The sequence below is a fragment of the Brachyhypopomus gauderio genome, unplaced genomic scaffold, assembly GCF_052324685.1.
Source record: "Brachyhypopomus gauderio isolate BG-103 unplaced genomic scaffold, BGAUD_0.2 sc124, whole genome shotgun sequence".
NCBI classification, from domain to species: Eukaryota; Metazoa; Chordata; class Actinopteri; order Gymnotiformes; family Hypopomidae; genus Brachyhypopomus; species Brachyhypopomus gauderio.
The window spans coordinates 489,996-499,995 of record NW_027506945.1 but is presented as its reverse complement, the minus strand read 5'-3'; the positions used below and the strand labels follow the sequence as shown (position 1 = coordinate 499,995).

Below are 10,000 nucleotides of genomic sequence, written 5' to 3'. Positions count from 1 at the left end.
TGTGTGTGTGTGTGTGTGTGTGTGTGTGTGTGTATGGAGGCATACAGTGCAGCTGAGAGAGTATAAAACAGTAGAGAGAGACGTGAGGGAGGAGACACCTGACACTGAGGACATGAACACTGGCAGAGACAGAGACACTGTGAGACAGCGTGAGACGGAGCGAATGTAAGACAGTGAGACAGAAGGTGGAGAATATGGACACAGGACAAAGGGGAGAATAATCAGTGTATAGCAGTGAAATGCCATGTGTGTGTGTGTGTGTGTGTGTGTGTGTGTATTGCTGGTTGCTCTTTTCCCAACATAGCAGCTGTTTGGTTACCCATGACAATAATAATACATCACACAAGTGGAATCAATGACCCCACGAGACAGGTAGTCCAAATAAAACATGTAGTGTGTGTGTGTGTGTGTGTGTGTGTGTGTGTGTGTGTGTGTGTGTGTGTGTGTGTGTGTATGCACATGCGTATCTGTGTGTGAGAGACAGAGAGAGAGACAGAGTGAGTGTCAGTGTGTGTGTGTGTGTGTGTGTGTGTTTGTGTGTGTGTGTGTGTGAGACAGAGAGAGAGAGAGTGAGTGTCAGTGTGTGTGTGTAATGTATGCATGCCTTACATCAGTAATATATAGGTCATGCTGGATGGTTGGGCGTGGGGGGATCTGGTCCTGCTTTGTTGTTCTCTGCCACTGTATGTGTGTTTGTGTGTGTGTGTGTGTGTGTGTGTTTGTGTGTGTGTTTGTGTGTGTATTTCAGTCTGCGTTACTATGACTCCTCCATCTTTTTCTTAGCAGAAGGCTAGCAGGCTTGGCCGCGCTCCTGTGGAGGAATTCACACAGGGAGAAGGGAGAACCCTGCGGGGGAGGGGCACTACTGCTCGGGGCACCGAGATGAGACACAGTCTGTCTCAATGGGGTGAGACACGGGCTGTGTCAACGGGGTGAGACACGGGCTGTCTCAACGGGGTGAGACACGGGCTGTGTCAACGGGGTGAGACACGGGCTGTGTCAACGGGGTGAGACATAGGCTGTCTCAACGGGGTGAGACACAGTCTGTCTCAACGGGAGGAGACACGGGTTGTCTCAATAGGGTGAGACAAGAGCGATCACTTAACTAGAAGAGGGTCACAGAGGGAGAGAGAGAGGGAGGTAGAGGGAGAGTGAGAGAGAGCGAGAGAGAGAGGAAGGGACAGAGGGAGAGGGAGGGAAAGAGAAGAGATGACTGAAACAGAGTAAGGTAATAACAGAAGCACACGGGAACACTGGAGTGAAAGGAAAGCGTTTACTGTGTAGATGTCCAGAGAACTGGAGCAGCACTGAGAAGCTAATTCAAGGCGTCAAGGCGACCATCCGGAAACGACAGGTGACACAGCGGATGATGCTAGCTACATATGGCTAATGTGATTAGCACAGGTCTCACCAGAAGAACCCTCCCGGTTGGAGAGTGAAGGGTGGAGGAGTGAGAGGGTAGAGTATGGGGGGGTGGAGAGTAGGGGGTGAGAGGTGGAGGGTAGAGTGTAGGGGGTGAGGGGGTGGAGGAGTGAGAGGGTAGAGGGTGGTGGGTAGGGGGGTGAGGGGGTGGAGGAGTGAGAGGGTAGAGGGTGGTGGGTAGGGGGGTGAGGGGGTGGAGGAGTGAGAGGGTAGAGGGTGGTGGGTAGGGGGTGAGGGGGTGGAGGAGTGAGAGGGTAGAGGGTGGTGGGTAGGGGGGTGAGGGGGTGGAGGAGTGAGAGGGTAGAGGGTGGTGGGTAGGGGGGTGAGGGGATGGAGGAGTGAGAGGGTAGAGGGTGGTGGGTAGGGGGGTGAGGGGATGGAGGAGTGAGAGGGTAGAGGGTGGTGGGTAGGGGGGTGAGGGGATGGAGGAGTGAGAGGGTAGAGGGTGGTGGGTAGGGGGGTGAGGGGATGGAGGAGTGAGAGGGTAGAGGGTGGTGGGTAGGGGGGTGAGGGGGTGGAGGAGTGAGAGGGTAGAGGGTGGTGGGTAGGGGGGTGAGGGGGTGGAGGAGTGAGAGGGTAGAGGGTGGTGGGTAGGGGGGGTGAGGGGGTGGAGGAGTGAGAGGGTAGAGGGTGGTGGGTAGGGGGGTGAGGGGGTGGAGGAGTGAGAGGGTAGAGGGTGGTGGGTAGGGGGGTGAGGGGGTGGAGGAGTGAGAGGGTAGAGGGTGGTGGGTAGGGGGGTGAGGGGGTGGAGGAGTGAGAGGGTAGAGGGTGGTGGGTAGGGGGGTGAGGGGGTGGAGGAGTGAGAGGGTAGAGGGTGGTGGGTAGGGGGGTGAGGGGGTGGAGGAGTGAGAGGGTAGAGGGTGGTGGGTAGGGGGGTGAGGGGGTGGAGGAGTGAGAGGGTAGAGGGTGGTGGGTAGGGGGTGAGGGGGTGGAGGAGTGAGAGGGTAGAGGGTGGTGGGTAGGGGGGTGAGGGGGTGGAGGAGTGAGAGGGTAGAGGGTGGTGGGTAGGGGGGTGAGGGGGTGGAGGAGTGAGAGGGTAGAGGGTGGTGGGTAGGGGGGTGAGGGGATGGAGGAGTGAGAGGGTAGAGGGTGGTGGGTAGGGGGGTGAGGGGATGGAGGAGTGAGAGGGTAGAGGGTGGTGGGTAGGGGGGTGAGGGGATGGAGGAGTGAGAGGGTAGAGGGTGGTGGGTAGGGGGGTGAGGGGATGGAGGAGTGAGAGGGTAGAGGGTGGTGGGTAGGGGGGTGAGGGGGTGGAGGAGTGAGAGGGTAGAGGGTGGTGGGTAGGGGGGTGAGGGGGTGGAGGAGTGAGAGGGTAGAGGGTGGTGGGTAGGGGGGTGAGGGGGTGGAGGAGTGAGAGGGTAGAGGGTGGTGGGTAGGGGGGTGAGGGGGTGGAGGAGTGAGAGGGTAGAGGGTGGTGGGTAGGGGGTGAGGGGGTGGAGGAGTGAGAGGGTAGAGGGTGGTGGGTAGGGGGGTGAGGGGGTGGAGGAGTGAGAGGGTAGAGGGTGGTGGGTAGGGGGGTGAGGGGGTGGAGGAGTGAGAGGGTAGAGGGTGGTGGGTAGGGGGGTGAGGGGATGGAGGAGTGAGAGGGTAGAGGGTGGTGGGTAGGGGGGTGAGGGGATGGAGGAGTGAGAGGGTAGAGGGTGGTGGGTAGGGGGGTGAGGGGATGGAGGAGTGAGAGGGTAGAGGGTGGTGGGTAGGGGGGTGAGGGGATGGAGGAGTGAGAGGGTAGAGGGTGGTGGGTAGGGGGGTGAGGGGGTGGAGGAGTGAGAGGGTAGAGGGTGGTGGGTAGGGGGGTGAGGGGGTGGAGGAGTGAGAGGGTAGAGGGTGGTGGGTAGGGGGGTGAGGGGATGGAGGAGTGAGAGGGTAGAGGGTGGTGGGTAGGGGGGTGAGGGGGTGGAGGAGTGAGAGGGTAGAGGGTGGTGGGTAGGGGGGTGAGGGGGTGGAGGAGTGAGAGGGTAGAGGGTGGTGGGTAGGGGGGTGAGGGGGTGGAGGAGTGAGAGGGTAGAGGGTGGTGGGTAGGGGGGTGAGGGGGTGGAGGAGTGAGAGGGTAGAGGGTGGTGGGTAGGGGGTGAGGGGGTGGAGGAGTGAGAGGGTAGAGGGTGGTGGGTAGGGGGGTGAGGGGGTGGAGGAGTGAGAGGGTAGAGGGTGGTGGGTAGGGGGGTGAGGGGGTGGAGGAGTGAGAGGGTAGAGGGTGGTGGGTAGGGGGTGAGGGGGTGGAGGAGTGAGAGGGTAGAGGGTGGTGGGTAGGGGGGTGAGGGGGTGGAGGAGTGAGAGGGTAGAGGGTGGTGGGTAGGGGGTGAGGGGGTGGAGGAGTGAGAGGGTAGAGGGTGGTGGGTAGGGGGGTGAGGGGGTGGAGGAGTGAGAGGGTAGAGGGTGGTGGGTAGGGGGGTGAGGGGGTGGAGGAGTGAGAGGGTAGAGGGTGGTGGGTAGGGGGTGAGGGGGTGGAGGAGTGAGAGGGTAGAGGGTGGTGGGTAGGGGGGTGAGGGGGTGGAGGAGTGAGAGGGTAGAGGGTGGTGGGTAGGGGGGTGGAGCGGGTTGGGTGTCTCTCCAGTTCTTCTCATGGGAGCCTTTTCCATTTCCCCAATCTCAGACTGAACGACGGCCAGACAGAACAACAGATAAACAGTAAGATGGCGACACACAGCCAGAACAAGTGAACAAGTCCCACTGACAACCAGAGAAGACAGAGAACAGGAGAGGAAAAAACAGGGAGAAATGTCACCACACACACTCACACACACACAATCACACACACACAATCACACACACTCACACTCTCACTTTCACACCCTCACACACACACACACACACACACACACACACACACACACACACACACACACACACACACACACACACTGTTCAAACTAATGGTTTGTCTATTGTGTGTTAGAAGGTTAACCCCCTGCAGAGGGAGGGAAAGAGAACCTTGTGTTGAATCATGATGGTGCAAGAGTGCGGGAGTGTGTTTAGTGAAGGGAAAACGATTTACAAATCAAGCGGCAGAAGTCTCCCTCTGTTTAGTGAGGGGGAAGCTGATTTGCAAATCAGGTGTGGCACGGCTCACATGGACAAGAACAATGTGTGTCAGCTGGGTTCATTTGCTTTCTTCGCAATATGGTTCAGTAAAACCATATAACCCAGTAAAACCATATAACCCCGTAAAACCGTATAACCCAGTAAAACCATATAACCCAGTAAAACCATGAACCCAGGAGAAATGCCCCAGGTACATGATAAAATGAGGCTCCATTGAATGTTGTACATGTGCAGTGTGGTTATAATGTGTAGTACAGGTGCAGTGTGGATATAGTGTGTAGTACAGGTGCAGTGTGGTTATAATGTGTAGTACAGGAGCAGTGTGGTTATAATGTGTAGTACATGTGCAGTGTGGTTATAATGTGTAGTACAGGTGCAGTGTGGTTATACTGTACAGTACAGATGCAGTGTGGTTATAATGTGTAGTACAGATACAGTGTGGTTATAATGTGTAGTACAGGTGCAGTGTGGTTATCATGTGTAGTGCAATTGCAGTGTGGTTATAATGTGTAGTACAGATGCAGTGTGGTTATAATGTGTAGTACAGGTGCAGTGTAGTTATACTGTGTAGTACAATTGCAGTGTGGATATAATGTGTAGTACAGATGTAGTGTGGTTATAATGTGTAGTACATGTGCAGTGTGGTTATAATGTGTAGTACAGGTGCAGTGTGGTTATAATGTATAGTACAGGTGCAGTGTGGTTATTATGTGTAGTACAATTGCAGTGTGGTTATAATGTGTAGTACAGATGCAGTGTGGTTATAATGTGTAGTACAGGTGCAGTGTGGTTATAATATGTAGTACAATTGCAGTGTGGTTATAATTTGTAGTACATGTGCAGTGTGGTTATAATGTATAGTACAGGTGCAGTGTGGTTATAATGTGTAGTACAGATGCAGTGTGGTTATAGTGTGTAGTACAGGTGCAGTGTGGTTATAATGTGTAGTACAGGTGCAGTGTGGTTATAATGTGTAGTACAGGTGCAGTGTGGTTATAATGTGTAGTACAGATGCAGTGTGGTTATAATGTGTAGTACAGGTGCAGTGTGGTTAAAATGTGTAGTACAGATGAAGTGTGGTTATAATGTGTAGTACAGATGCAGTGTGATTAAAGGGTCCAGATTAATATAAGAAATAATATTAAGGAAATCACAACAATGTCAAAATACAAAAATAAGCATCTCAATAAGTCTAAAAACACAGCAACAGTAAATACAATAGCACATCTGCCACAACAAGCTCCACCCCCTCCTGTCACTCCCATTTGGTTCCCTTTAGCTCCGCCCAGTCTTTCCCCCAGCACTTCATTGTTTGTTTGTGCTGGTGTTTGAACATTCCTGTCTGTTCCTCCGTCTAATCTGTTACTCCGCCCTCTGATTATCATTCCCACTGCCATTAGTGAGTTGTAATTCTGTCTTTGTGTTTATCTGGATATTCCTGACATGTTTTAGTTTACTCCTATTTGTATTCCTATTTGTTTCTAGTTCAGTCTTGGCCCTTGGCAGTCTTGGCCCTGTTGTTATGTTATATCCGTGTTGGCTTGTTGACCCTGGACCGTGACCCTGACTCTGTTTATGGATCTGCCCTTAACCAACCTCTCTCTGCTCAGTGCGTGTGTCTGCCTCATCGCTCACTGAGGCCCCTGGCGTTACAACCTCGGTGACGGTACAGGGCATAATCCCCCATAATCCCTTTTGATTTGGTCTGTATTGAAATGATACTTGCAATGAATTAAACATTATCAGCTCTGCCGTGATGAAGAGATAGTAACAAGAATGGAGTTCCTGGATTATTCTCGTCACTACAGTGACTATTGCAGCAGCAGACCTTAAAGGATCAGGTCTTAAAGCAGTAGAGTTTAAGACGGACTTGTTATTTTTCTCTGCTTGACTGTGTATTAGTTTGTATTGTATGTAAATGACCTGCAAAGTTGCAATGTCCAAAGTACATGGCAAAAAAGTCATCACTTTTCCCATCTTTTTAAGAAAAATCTGTACCAAAAAAACAAGCGTTTGGCAGCAGAAAAGCATGATATTACAGCCGTGGCTGACGGCACATACACCACCGCGCTTGGACCCAGCCGACCCGACCCAAGCAGAGCCGGAGACGGGTTCCTTCATCTGCGCTGCAGTACTAACAGCACAATCACCACTGCTCCTGAAGACACGTTCCTGAAGAGGCAGGGCTCACCTCCACAGTGCCGTTTCTGTCTCTCTGACTCTCTGTCTCTCTCTCTGTCTCTCTGCTCGGTGTGTTTCCATGGCCCCAGCCCCTTGACTAAACCCTGGGTGCTGGAGTCTGCCTCCAGTGAAGTTATTAAAGGTGCAGTTCTTGTAGGAACAGTGTTTAAAATGCTTTGCTGGTTTCTGGTCTTTTAATGTCATATAGCTTGTTGGCCATGTAAAACAGATATTAAACTAATGAAGCAGTTACTGGTATCCTCTATGTAAGAACACCCATCTAATCACAACTGGGTTCTCTCGTGCTCTGTTGTACTGTCTGTCTCTCTTTCGGTCTTACTGTCTCTTACCTGTCTCTCTGAGTGTGTGTATTGGTCTCGTTTGCATGCACCTGTGGCAGGCTCCTTATAAAACAGGGGTTTCCTCTGGAGTACTGAGGCTTAGGTTTATTTGTAAACATAATTCTTCATCGGTACCAGAGTATACTGATTACTCGGGGATGGTTAAGAAGTAAATGTGTTATTGGAAAGTAAGTTTTGCTATTTTTTACTCATTAGCTCCATCTGATATTTCTCATTGTGGCCAGTTATCAGATCCAAAGAGTTTGGACCAGCATCTCAAGTCGAGCTGATGTATCCACACTGGTAATTTCCAGAACAGTCTCAAGATTACAAGGCTGGGATATGATCCTTTCATGTTTTCTCTTAGATGGGATTAAAATTTGCACCTTAATATAATTGTAGTATATTTCTAATTCTATTCTCTTCTCTGTTTTCATTCTATTGTTGTGGCATGTAACACATACTGTATTGCAACAGATATCTTATGTGAATGTTAACGCTCCATATTCTGTTAACAGAGGCTGCAGTCGGCTTGGTTCTAATCACACAATCAGCACACACAGCACAGCTCTCAGTGGTTGAGAGATCAGATTGAATTCTTATAGAATTCACACACAGTTTTTGCACTTAAAGACTATACACACACATGCACATACACTATACCAGCAACATAAACAACTGAAAGGAGAAAACACATATTTGTAAGCCTTGGGTCAATCACACACGTCTTCATCTTAATGGCTCTGTAACGTCTCCACTGGGTGATACATGGCCATGTATCTTTCCTCATACATCTTACACAGATGGCAGTGAGTGAGTGTGTGTCCACTGTAAGACACGGACGCTGTACAGGTGAGTGAATCAGTGTGTTCTGCTCCGTCCTAAGACAACAGGTGACTGAGAGACAGTGAGGTGGGAGAAGTTCAAAGAATGGAAAGAAGGCATTTAGTGACTCGAGCATTGATGCAGAAGCCACAGCAGTGACTCCAAGAAAAACAGGGGTCTAGAGGGGGTTAACGAGGGGGTCTAGAGGGGGTTAACGAGGGGGTCTAGAGGGGGTTAATGAGGGGGTCTAGAGGGGGTTAACGAGGGGGTCTAGAGGGGGTTAACGAGGGGGTCTAGAAGGGGGTTAATGAGGGGGTCTAGAGGGGGTTAACGAGGGGGTCTAGAGGGGGTTAATGAGGGGGTCTAGAGGAGGTTAATGAGGGGGTTAACGAGGGGGTCTAGAGGGTGTTAACGAGGGGGTCTAGAGGGGGTTAATGAGGGGGTCTAGAGGGGGTTAACGAGGGGGTCTAGAGGGTGTTAACGCAGGGGTCTAGAGGGGGTTAATGAAGGGGTCTAGAGGGGGTTAATGAGGGGGTCTAGAGGGGGTTAACGAGGGGGTCTAGAGGGGGTTAATGAGGGGGTCTAGAGAGGGTTAATGAGGGGGTCTAGAGAGGGTTAACGAGGGGGTCTAGAGGGGGTTAACGAGGGGGTCTAGAGGGGGTTAATGAGGGGGTCTAGAGGGGGTTAACGAGGGGGTCTAGAGGGGGTTAATGAGGGGGTTAACGAGGGGGTCTAGAGGGTGTTAACGAGGGGGTCTAGAGGGGGTTAATGAGGGGGTCTAGAGGGGGTTAACGAGGGGGTTAATGGTTAATGAGGGGGTCTAGAGGGGGTTAACGAGGGGGTCTAGAGGGGGTTAACGAGGGGGTTAACGAGGGGGTCTAGAGGGGGTTAACGAGGGGGTCTAGAGGGGGTTAACGAAGGCGTCTAGAGGGGGTTAATGAGGGGGTCTAGAGGGGGTTAATGAGGGGGTCTAGAGGGGGTTAACGAAGGGGTCTAGAGGGGGTTAACGAGGGGGTCTAGAGGGGGTTAACGAAGGGGTCTAGAGGGGGTTAACGAGGGGGTCTAGAGGGGGTTAATGAGGGGGTCTAGAGGGGGTTAACGAGGGGGTCTAGAGGGGTGTTGGGGGAGTCTGACCTTCTGGGCACTAATGGGAGAGGCAGGAGAAAAGGAGAGAGAGAGGGAGGGAGAGAGAGGGGGGGAGAGGGTTTGGGAGGAGGTGGATCACAACACAGATCACAATAGGAGCATCAGTACAATGAGAGTGAGTAGAATCAGAGTTTCTGATTAGACATCACTGCCAGTGCTAGAGGAGTCGTCCAAAAGCAGCTCACTGCAGTGAAGCTTCCATCAATAACCCCTAAAATGAGTTTTCTAATTACTTCTTGTCTTCTGTAATTCTTTCATAGTCAAAGGCAAATTTGTGTTTCATGGTTATGGTATCAGTCCAGCTGTCATGGTGTTAATGGGCAGTTTAAGGAAGTACCACCACCCAACCGCAGAGGCACTGGGGGCTTCCCGTAACCACCGGCAACCGCGTCTTGGTGAGCGCTCATGTAGAGGAGTACCGAAACCACAAACGGCAGGAGGACTCGTGTTTATACCCAGCACTAATCACTCCTGTGGCAGAGGAGTGGAGGAGTGGAGGAGTGGAGGTGTGGAGGAGAGGAGGTGTGGAGGTGTGGAGGAGTGGAGGTGTGGAGGAGTGGAGGAGTGGAGGTGTGGAGGAGAGGAGGTGTGGAGGTGTGGAGGAGTGGAGGAGTGGAGGTGTGGAGGAGTGGAGGAGTGGAGGTGTGGAGGAGTGGAGGTGTGGAGGAGTGGAGGAGTGGAGGTGTGGAGGAGTGGAGGTGTGGAGGAGAGGAGGTGTGGAGGTGTGGAGGAGTGGAGGTGTGGAGGAGTGGAGGAGTGGAGGTGTGGAGGAGTGGAGGAGTGGAGGTGTGGAGGAGTGGAGGAGTGGAGGTGTGGAGGAGTGGAGGAGTGGAGGAGTGGAGGTGTGGAGGTGTGGAGGAGTGGAGGTGTGGAGGTGTGGAGGAGTGGAGGTGTGGAGGAGTGGAGGTGTGGAGGAGTGGAGGAGTGGAGGTGTGGAGGAGTGGAGGAGTGGAGGAGTGGAGGTGTGGAGGAGTGGAGGAGTGGAGGTGTGGAGGAGTGGAGGAGTGGAGGTGTGGAGGAGTGGAGGTGTGGAGGTGTGGAGGTGT

The 10,000-nt window shown here is 52.6% G+C and overlaps 1 protein-coding gene across 1 annotated transcript in view; it reads right to left on the bottom strand.

The window, feature by feature from the left end:
- The window catches only part of LOC143498922 (transmembrane protein 132C), a 186,249-nt gene that overhangs the window by 66,275 nt on the left and 109,974 nt on the right, over positions 1-10,000 (bottom strand). The gene's annotated exons all lie outside the window — the stretch shown is intronic.